Raw genomic sequence first — 12,165 nt, forward strand, 5'->3', positions numbered from 1 at the left:
GACCTTCAATGTAGGACAGTCTTGTTAAGCGTTTGGTGGGATATTGTTGGTGTGATCCACTTTGAGTTGCTGTCACTCAATGTAACGATTTCATCAGACTTCTATTATCAACAGCTAAAAAGCTTGGATGTTGCACTAAAAGAAAAGAGGCCTGTTTTGATCAATCGCAAACGTGTATAATGCATGGCCCCATACAGCAAGGATCACATCTGCAAAGATTGAAGAGCTAGACTGGGAAAAAATTTCACATCCTCCTTATTCTCCAGACCTTGCCCCATCTGATTATCATGTATTCCGAAGTTTGCAGAACTATCTTGATGGAAAAGAGCTTGGGACACATGATGATGTCAAAACTACTCTACATTCTTTTTCTCCAAACCCCAAGAATTTTATAAAAGTGTCATTCAAAAGCTTGTGAATCGTTGGCAGGAAGTAATTAATAATAATGGATAATACAGCATTGATTAAATAACATTAAAAGCGCTTGAAATCTTTTCTCTTTTTCTGAACCTAACTGAAATCGGGCATTACTTAAGGGATTGCCTGATATATCTGTCACTACGTTAAACTTCTAGTTAAGATTTTTTTTGTTACTGATATAAGTTATCTCCTAACATTAAAATGTGTTTCCCTTCTTTTTAGCACAAGTCTTCATAAGGGTGCTCTTCAAACCGTAGGGTAGCCACAAAAGAATATTTAAATATTAAAAGAAAATAAGGTTTGGTTACCTTTAGAAGGAAATCTAATGTATAAAAATTCTTGTTAAAAAAGGAAGGTAAGATTTTTTATCGTAGTGAGTTATGGAAACAAAGCATACGTAATATTAAAACCAAGAAAGAAAATGAAAACAAATATTTTAAGATATAATTGTCAGTGCAATTTTGCAAATAAAATATTTGAGCCATTTTATCAGCTAAAAAAAGAAATTACACCCCGCTAGTATAGCAGTAAGTCCACGGATTTACAACGCTAAAATCAGGAATTCGCTTCCCCTCGGTGGGCTCAGCAGATAGCCAGATGTGGCTTTGCTATAATAAAAACACACAAAAGAAGAAATTACAGAAAGTTATAAAGAAAAAAGAATTGCACTATTTACAAATCAAAATGTGTTAGATTTGATAAATAGGAAAAACAATAAAATATTTCTACAAATAGACAAACAAATCATCAGTGAGAAACAACTAGAGCACTACTTTCAAGCAACCTAGTAAACTTAACAGAAGGTAACAAACATTTAGCGTGAAACTCATTTTTTGTTAAAGAGTATTTACAAAAAAGTAAAACGAAAAAAAATTAAAGGTAAAAATAAAATATGATTAATAAATGAAGGATTGTTTATTTGTTTTGAATTTCGCGCATAGCTACACGAGGGGTATCTGCGCTAGCCGTCCCTAATTTAGCAGTATAAGACTAGAGGGAAGGCAGCTAGTCAGCACCACCCACCGCCAACTTTTTGGGCTACTTTTTTTACCAACGAACAGTGGGATTAACTGTACATTATAATGCCCCCACGGCTGAAAGGGCGAACATGTTTGGTGTGGCGGGGATTCCACCCTCAGATTACGAGTCAAGCGCCCTGACCACCTGGCCATGCCGAACCTAAATTAAAGAAGTCTCTGTTATTAGAGAAACTGACTGCGGCTCTGAATTATTCTTCCACTTTGTGGCTCCGGACTAAGTCTGAGGACTTATAACGCTAAAAATCGAGTGCAGCACAGATAGCATATGGTCCATTTTGTAGCTTTATGCTTATGAGTAATCAAGCAAAACCAATTTAGTGACCATTCAATAAATATGAATATAAACATTTGCCATCATTCCTTCATAATTATATTAGTAGAGTTCATTCGTATGTTTATTTCTACTTTTCATAATATTATTTCTTTTCGTATATCTTACAGCGATTTCTGAGAGCTCTTGTATACTTGCATGATCTAACTTGATTCTTTGGGGAAAATAAATGACTAGGACGAAAAAGATGCTTAAAACGTGGATATTTAGATCAGACTATGGATAAAAAAATAAATTTTGGAAGCTCTCAAGACAGTTCTTGATAGATATTAATTGAGAAAAAGCATCTTGTTTACAGCCAAATGTATTCCAATTTTTAAAATAGTGTTTAATACAACACTATTATCGCTATGCTTATGCTTTGAAAGATTTTTTCAAACATTTTTTTTCTTATTTATTTTAATGGGTTTCTTATTTTTACTTTCGAATTTGCCCCTCAGTGGCTAAACGGTAAGTCTAATAGTTCATAGCGCTAAATTTGAGTTCGGTACTCATGCTGGACATAGTACAGATAACCCATTGTGTAGCTTTGTACTTAATAATAAACATACTTTAAAATTTATTTGTAATGTGTGCTGTTTATAAGACAATATTTATTTTTATTTTATTTTTTAACTTAATACTATGTTTTATTGGTAGCCGGTTTTGAATATTACATCTTTATTTTTCCCAAAGTTCCACTATGTAATATTCCGTTAAAGCTTTAGTTTTCTTCCTGTTTATTTGTATCAGAACACAACATAAATAAAATACTGTAATGACTAAACAAACATACAAGCGATAAAAATGATAAACAAACCATAAATTAATATCACAACCAACTGTAAAGTATATTACATGGATTCATGACACAAACTTATCTGTCCCAAAACTTTGACGCATGGCAACTCATTTAAAATGTTTTACTTCCTCATAGGACAAGCTTTTGGTGACCGTATACAGGTGTTTAGAGATAACTGAGCTCAAACGATTTTTATTTGTACTTCAAAATGTGACTGATTAATTGTTAATTAATTTTATACGATATAATCCTTTTTATATCAGTAATAATTAGAACTGTATTTGTGTGTTTTCTTACTGCCAAGCAACATGCTATCTACTAAGCCCACTAAGGGGAATCAAACCCCTGATTTGAGGGTTGTAAATCCGTAGACATACCGCTGTGCTAGCGAGGGGCAATAATTATAACTCCTAGAGACATTCATTTATTTCTATTCATTTTCTAAGTTCCATAACTGAATATATTTCAATCGATAATTATAACATTTCGAAATGTTTCAGATATAATAAAACTAAAATAATAAAAAGACAAATAACAGCAAAATATTAATGCATATACTTCCCATAATGACAATCAGAGCTATGATCAGGATCGCCGGCGGCAGCTTCTTTCGAAATTAGTAAAACAGCAAAAATAAATGGTTAAAACCGAGTCGCAGAATTTATTACAAAAACAGCAACAACCAAAAGAAAAACGGACCAGCCAAGAATCTCTAGCACAAAACAAAACAATTCATTTACTAAGATCTAGACTCATTCACTTCCAGCTCTATCACACCTATATTAAGCCAACCTATTGAGCTACAGCACGTTTAGTTTCGTAACTACTACACTAAAATATTAGTTTTATACAAATTTTAAAATAGATACTGAAGATGTTTGACTTCTGCAATAATCCTATAAAGCACCTGTTACGATATGATAGGTTATTTTGGTAGAACTGGTAAGCTCATATATTTTTCTGATGATTAATACTTCAAGTGACAGCTTTTCACCATACAATTGTAAGTTATTTATGGCTATGTTAGGGTAAAAATGTACAATTCCATCCGAGACTAAGACAATTGTTATTTTAGTTGGGCCGAATAATGACTTTAAATCGTTAAATAGTGATCTTGTTAACGATAAGTTTGAATATTTTTATGTAAAAACTTCAAGTTGATTTATTTCAGGTTACAACTGGTTGAAATCTAGAGTGAATTCAATGCAGTTTCATAGGAAGTGAAGAGCTGATTCACAACCCTACATGTGTGTAGATGAAGCGATCATCCTTAATAGAGGAATCCCTATAAGGACTAAAACAAGTTAACAATTTTCATTCTGAGATTTAAATTTACGTTCGTCAAAATGTTTATAAACATGTATCTATTATGTTAATAATTACTTAATAACAATACCCTTGATGTGTGAGCGACATCTGACAATTTCAGGCTCACTGAGAGTCAGTCGCCTCTGACAAAAAATTTACTACACCACTGGAGGATTAACTTAACTCAGGCTAGTTGTAGTTTATATCAGTTCTTCTTAACCATTTCGTTACAAAGACAGGATCACTGCTTACCTAAATAGTTGCGGATCACTAATATACAAGTACAAAGAAATACCACCACTATTTATATAAGAATACTTTGTCAGTTTTGTTTGTTTGTTTTCGTGAAAGCGGCTATGACGGACTAGTAGTTGAGAAACACTGCTCTATAACATTAATTTCAGTTAAGATAATAATACTTTGTGTAATGAATCAGTCTATCATAGGGTTGAATGGGTTCAGATCAAAAAAGTGATAGTCTATTTATAGGTTTCATTTAACACGGTATTATTATGCATAACTGGTTTGAATTAGTAGGGTTGAAATGTTTATTACAATTTTCAATCAAGAACGTAGTAACGTAGTTTCTAAAGAAATATTTTTACCTTAGAAGATTAAGCACACATTATCCACGAAGGTTCAACCTTTAATAGCACTAATGTGCATAATTTAGTGATGATGTCACTAAAACTACAAGTTTATATTTACTTGCAAACCTTTTTATTTTACATGTAGTCCATATAAGTGGTGTAAAACATTAGCTCGTAAATTAGAAATACGTTATAAAGAGCTGCAATCGAGTTTTACATTTAAAAAATAATGCATTTTGTTTATGTGCAATAAATAGCATAATAAATCAACCACAAAAACAAAAGAATAGAGAAACAAAAATGTTTCTGTTTAAAAATAAACACGAACCTTGAACTACAGTAAAAAGTTACAAGAGAGAATATTGTTATCAGTAATATTTTTAAACAATCTTGTTGATTCATAAAGGGAGGGGAAATGTAAAGTAACACCTATACTTCTTTTTAACAGTGCTTCCACGGTCTAGTTGCCCAGGATTTGGGCTGTATGGAATGAGCTGACGCTCTATTTTTAGCATTTATAGGTTAAACTAAAATTCCACCGAAAGTGACGTTACCACATGTTTCTGACTTCCATAGTGCACAGTGGTAATCTTAGAAGATGTATGTGTGGTATTGTGTTGTTGACTTCCCTACTTTTCATAAAATCAAGCATAGATTGTTATGTTTTTGGCTGTTTGTTCCCACTCTTGTTCTTTCTTTTCAGAGTAGACACAAAAACATTGAATTTGATGTCAGTGGGTTAATTTATCACCTTGATCAGCATGCAGCTTACTTAAAGCGATACTAGATATATCGTACTGTAGGTTCCAGCTGAAACCCAGACTTCAGTTGACAAAAGTGTCATCTAGCTGTTGCTAAAGCTTGTTCTCCAATCTTTAATCTGCCTCTCACTTTGAATATCATTGACTAACACAGCAGTGCAAGTATAACCTTTCTCTGAATAAATTTCTCTGGTAGATCTTGTTGTAGATCATTGGCTGATGAAAATGGTTTTATATCATCAGATTTCTTACGAATGTCGTTTCCAAGAACATTAATAAGACCACTTGTATCTCCTGGGAGTAACATGGTTCATAGAATCCTTAATACAGTCATGCCAAACGCAAACAATAGATTATTGTTGTTAGGAGCATTGAAATTTGATACCTTCCGTTGAGCTTCATCATTTGGAAAGTTTGATGTCGCTGTGGATTTGATTCCAAAGAACTGCCAAATGGAATAAACAGAGTTCCCATGCTCTATTGGAGTATTGCAACAAAATACTGCTTTCACACTGGCGTTCTTGAATGATCTTCGTCGTTTCTTCGGTGTCACGAAATTCAAGAGTTCCCCAGAAGTATCGCTAGACATTTCATCTTTATCACTTTCCAGTAGTGTAATCAATCCTTCCGTTTTATTTTTTCGTGCCTTTAAATTGCTCTGCAGTTGTTTCCTACTTGCTTTTTGTGCTATTTTCACCTCTGAGTCTAAACCGTTGCGTCTCTACTGACAATGAGAGCATTTCCCACAAGTGCTGCACGTACAAACTATTTTCTTCTTTTTTATCGATATAAGATCAGTACATTAGCTCACTGAATGTCGATATGTGTTTTATGGTCAGGTGTAGATCTTTTTCACAAGTGGTGCGGCAGTTGCCTGCTTTATTTCATTCCGGCTTTGGTAATGGTGTTAGTCAATAAACAAACGATTTGTTTGTTTGTTTTGGAATTTCGCACAAAGCAACTCGAGGGCTATCTGTGCTAGCCGTCCCTAATTTAGCAGTGTAAGACTAGAGGGAAGGCAGCTAGTCATCACCACCCACCGCCAACTCTTGGGCTACTCTTTTACCAACGAATAGTGGGATTGGCCGTTACATTATACACCCCCACGGCTGGGAGGGCGAGCATGTTTAGCTCGACGCGGGCGCGAACCCGCGACCCTCGGATTACGAGTCGCACGCCTTACGCGCTTGGCCATGGCAGGCCCATAAACAAACGATCCGGAATGACTCGTGAAATTAATTTCTACAAAATTCTTGGTGCCTCACCTGTGAAAGCAGTTAAAAATTAAAATTATTAGCGTATATTTTATGTTTCCTACTTTGTTTTATTATAGCACTTTTCTTAAATCTTGTACACTATACTTTCTGTACATCTAATAAAGCAACGCAGCCATTTGTCGTTCACCATTATAGTCTAATCCAACTCACATAAAACGTTATTATATATAACGTTTTGGTGGTGTGTGTATTTATCTTTGGCACAACAATTTTTAAGTAATGAACGTTATTCAAAATGAAATATATTAAACGACATTTAATATGCGGTCACTGTTCAAACGTTGTCAAATGGTTTCTGTTAACAATAAAAAAACAAACAAAAACTTAACGCTGCTTGAATAACGCCTGACCAGACTTTGACATGTTGACAACTATCTTTGAATTCATTCATGTCTTGCGAAAGAGCCTTAAAATGTGGTAAACTCTACTGTATATTTGAATCAAAAATAGTTTTACTGTACACCATATTTTTTATTCACTGAGATTGTGATTTAAATAAAAAACTGTAGAACTGATACCCTACGTTTTATTTACAATGTAGGATTCACAACCTAACAGAATTAACCTGGAAATCCAGTAAATAGTTTTGTAAAATTTCGTAAACCCAAGTTTTTTCTAATTTTTCAACCTATATTAAATAATCAAATTTTGAAATGACAGACTAGGCAGAAGGTAGCTTCTCAAAAACACCCATCATTAACTGTAGTTATTTCAAATAATGGGATTTAAACATCATGTATAACGCACTAACGTATCCAAAGCGCGTTTTCTTTTAAAATATTTTGTGGTAACAGGCCGGCACACTAACCACTGGGTCATGCTTTAGTTGAGAAAAGTAAACTCTCCTAATACATATAAATACAAAATAATTTCAATTAATTGTCTTTACACACTGCTGACTAGCAGCTTCTAGATATGAAATGAACATTCTTGCCTTTTTAAAAAACAGTTAATTAGTTTTATAAACAATATATTGTGCTAAACATCATTTCCAGATGGTAGATATACAACCAAAGTGTTTTTTCCAAGCTTGCTTAATTTATACATAAAATTCTTTAAAGTAAAACTGCATTTCTGTTTCAAATCACAGTTTCCTCGTATAATATAGATTAAATTCATTTATAAAAACGTGTTTATTACGCACATTCTCTAGCTTAATACTGCAAATATCGTTACACTTTTATTCATTTAGTTTATTATCAATATAATATTATTTACGACTGTTTTTCATGTTACAACTAAATGTAGCTTATAAATTATTAAGATATAAAGTATAGTATTCACGACTCATACCTTTAAGTAAATAAAATCTGTGATAGCTAAACTGAATGAAACATATTATATGAAGTTTTTTAGGTCAGCCATAACAATGTATGGTGGTCAAGCCTTATAATGTAATAAAATAAGTATCGAGAACGGTAGTTAGATTATAAATGAAACATGATGTTTCCAACCTATAAATTTTAATTGAATACAGCAGTCTAGATTCGAAATGCAAATTTCAGATTGAAGATACACCATGAATTATTAGCAAATACCATAAGATATTATTTATGAAACAGAAAATTTGTTGAGTTAGTGAGGGTTTTCCTTATGGATATAGGCTACTGGTAAACTAGGTATTAAGTGAATATATATATCAGGCTTTCTTCTTTCTTCTTCAACTGTACACGTAGTTGCGAAAGCCATAAGAGTTTACGTTACTAAAAGCATCGTAGCGAGAAAAGCATGTTTTTCTTATGTTTTTTTTTTTTTTTTTTCTGAATAAGAATACTGTATCAGCAAAGTTCGATAATGGGGTATGATACCCTCTTTCAAGCTCTTTTATCGGCTTTTCTAAACATACATGAGTGAATTTTGATCAATGAAGTATTATTAATAATAACATTGACATTACTAATTTTTTTATAAAAAACAAACAAACAAACATAAGATTTCTTAATGACTAATTTTCATTCGTTTTGATTGATTGGAATTAAGCACAATGCTACACAGTTGGCTATCTGTGCTCTGCCCACCGCAGGTATATCGAAACCCGGTTTCTAGCGGTGTAAGTCCGCAGACATACCACCGTGATAATGGGAGGCGATAGATTAGAGGAAAGGCAGCTAATAAACAGCACTTATCAATCCTTAAGCTACGATAATCGTATAGTGGGACTTGAACATCACTATTATAACGCACACACTACCTAAAATGCGCAGTGAGATTTTCTTGTGATAACAGGGTACAAATCACGGATCTTAAGACCCACAACATGGCGTGTTTAACAGTAGGTCACGCATGGCGAATTATGTACTTTTCTGAGAAGTTCCCCTACTATAATATATACAATATTAAACTAAGAATACCAGGGAAATTTTACTGGCACGCAAACCGTTTTTGTAAAGGCAGTGCAACATAAGGAAGCAGTGAGTGAAATTCAACTTCACCCTTCTTGACACTGAATACTCCGTATCTGAATTCACAGATATTATAAATATTAATTATCGAGTTACAGACACAGACTGTTAAAGACGTAATATTTTCAAATACTTGAGGAGGAAAAATCTCATTGCTTTCTCCCGTGTTTCAACGTTTTCTGATAAATACTGCCTAACTTCATAAATTTCAAAGCAGAAACTTATCCGCAGCAGTTCATGTTGACGAGAAACCCACTTGAAGTAAAAAATGTATTCTAAGGACGGCCTAAAGATAACCTAAAATGGTCTAAACATTGTTTTGTACTTTTAAGTTTTAATACCCATATTAGCCGTATTTAGAATACATTTTACTCAGCAAGCTAATAAGCCTACAGACACACAATGTATGAGTATCGAACAAGAAATGCAGGTGGATTTTGTACTATTTCTGATATCTGATGCTGTACTTTGCTCCATTGTTTTGAAATAAGCACTCGAGGAAACATCTGTATCATCATACCCAGTAAGTGCACTTCCTCTTACAGCAATGGACACATGCTGTGCATAAAGTAGGATGTATACAACTACTTTCTCTTGCGTGCAGTTCATCTTCTACGTTGGTGTAGCTACAATAAACGTAGGAGAAAGCTTTACCATATATGACAAATTTAACTTGTTACAGAATTGAATTCTGTGTCTGATTTGTTTGTATTTTCTAATAATGAACTTGATAACTTTCCCTGTTACTGGTACTTGCTAGAAACTGTTTTTCTATTTTGAAATTTTTGTTCGTCTCTGACTCTGATGTGTTCTGTTTTTTTTATGATTTCATCTTGTAATCACCAAAAACTATCTTAATTCTTTCATAATTTCATCCCTTGTTTACAGTGAATGATAGGAGATTCACTACCACAACAGCAAATGTTTTGCAATTCCCCTTCAATTTGTGAGAAAAGCTTGTACAATTGATTATACATGTAGATGTTCATTGTTATTACTACGCAGAGAAATCTTATAGCCTTATAGCAATAATAAACTTGTAGTTTTTTCAGCAGTTTATTTGGAGTTACTAAAGTTAACGAAAATGGACTTTTCTCATTTCCAGATTTCTGCTTTGTGCAGCAAGAATCAGTCAGAATTTTCTTTTTTGCCACTTGGCTTTTGAAACAATTTCTGATTATTGATGTTTGTAAATGTTGTTCAGTTTCAACTTGTAATTAGTGTTATGGAACTATGTTCACTGAAAGTTTGATATGCTATCTCTTTTGCTTTATGAACATCCTTAAAGATTTTGGGAATGTCAGCTGGTACCACTATACAAGAAAAGAAGTCCATAAACTCTTGTTGGATATCAATGAATGGAGTTATTCAGCAATTTGCAAGTATTTCCATCAGTCTTATTCTTTGTAATGAGTTGGGCTGACGTGCACGCAGTTTCTCGTAGAAATGCACTGTGGTATTCTGCTTTGAGGCAATACTGAACTAACTTGTACGTATTTCAGACCAAAGCTTACGATACTTGAAGTTTGAGTATTGTCATCATCCACAGGATGTTTTCTAATAGTATTTTGAGATTCTGAGTAAAAGTCACAAATAAGCGTTCATAAACATCAAGATAATCTGTACATGATATATAGATATTGAACATAACCAACCTTATCATAACTAAAGCAACATAGAATCAATGTGCAGAAGAAGGAAATATGTGACAGTCAACTGCAATCTCTTAAAGCCCTTGTTAGATCCACCAAGATTTCAACTATGTCAACCTAATAACATCCAGAATACAGACAAATCCACAGTTTTGTAGTTGTTGTACAAATGATTGATGACCCTTTCAAACAGTTATAATTTAACATTTTGCACAAAGGCAGAGTATCTCATGGAGTAGGCTATACTCCTTTTAAAATATATTTGTTGAGTCTCAAAACAGTCTTCATTTTATAGCATTTTTGAAACAGTATAATTCCACCATTTTCTAACAGTTAGCTATTTCATTGTCAGTCTGACACATTTTTGCATGCTCATTTCATGTGTATACATGCATTGGTCTTAGTCTGGACTCAAAATAGTCTTTTTAATAGTTATCTTGTGAAGCCACTTAAAACAAATAAAACAAAATACTAAAATAAGGTTTTTTTGTAAATTTTCCAAAAGGCTAATTTATTATCTTGTTAAAACTACAATAAAGCTAATGATTTGGAAGAGTTATAATAGATTTTTTTTTTTTTTTAATTTCCTGGTGTTACAGAAAAAGGATAATCTAGGTCTAAATTTGCCTCACTAGGTAGTATCAATTAAAGTATCAAGCTCATGGACAAATTGTACTGTCCCTGTAACTGACATCAAATGTCTACTTGACAATATTAATAACACACAATCACTCAATAACTTATTCAAATTTTAATGCATTTAAAATGAGCACCAATGTGTTTAACAATGATGTGACATATTGTTACTCTTGTATGCATTTGTCTACAAAGAGCATGAAGATTTAGGTTCAGCTTGTGATTAAGCTAATATCTTATAAAACTCCAATGGGAACCCTGAAATGCAATAATTTGTTTGTGTGTTTGTTTTGGCTCAAAGCTACACAATAGGCTATCTGCTCTCAGTCCACTGAGTACTGAAATTTACTGGGCGTGACAAAAGCCCCCCCCCAAAAAAAAAAAGTTGTTAATTTATTATATTTTTATTAGATAACAGAAAAATATATAAAACTATGTCTTTAGAATGCAGTCAATGAGATATGTTGAAAGATGATCACAAATCCTAATTTTAACACTGGCTTTCATAAATGAACTTTCCATGATTTTAGTTATATTTTCTAATAAAGAGTACTGTGCACCTGCTGTAGTTTCTTAGATCTTATTCCAATTAGACTACAAAATGATGAAACAAGTTTCTCTGCAATAATCAGACAAAAATAAAACTGAAAACAACACAAACCAGTTTCAAAAGTTAATATTTAGTCAGCATTCCTTTGGATTTCAGTACTGCTTCACATCAACATGGCATGCTTTCAATGAGTTTGCACAGTTATTCCTTAGCAGTTGACTGCCATCCTTCTTTGAGTACTTCAAAAAGTTCATCTTCTTTGACTGGCTTGTAATCTTTTGTCAATTAGTTTAACTCAGCTGATAAATTTAAAACCAGATTGATATCAGGTGATTCACCTGGCCATTTTATAGCATTGGTTCTCTTATTTCTAAGATCTCATTTAACGATTCCACAACTGCAGAGAAACCTGATCAT

Source organism: Tachypleus tridentatus, chromosome 2 (assembly GCF_004210375.1).
Source record: "Tachypleus tridentatus isolate NWPU-2018 chromosome 2, ASM421037v1, whole genome shotgun sequence".
In the NCBI taxonomy this organism is placed as follows: Eukaryota; Metazoa; Arthropoda; class Merostomata; order Xiphosura; family Limulidae; genus Tachypleus; species Tachypleus tridentatus.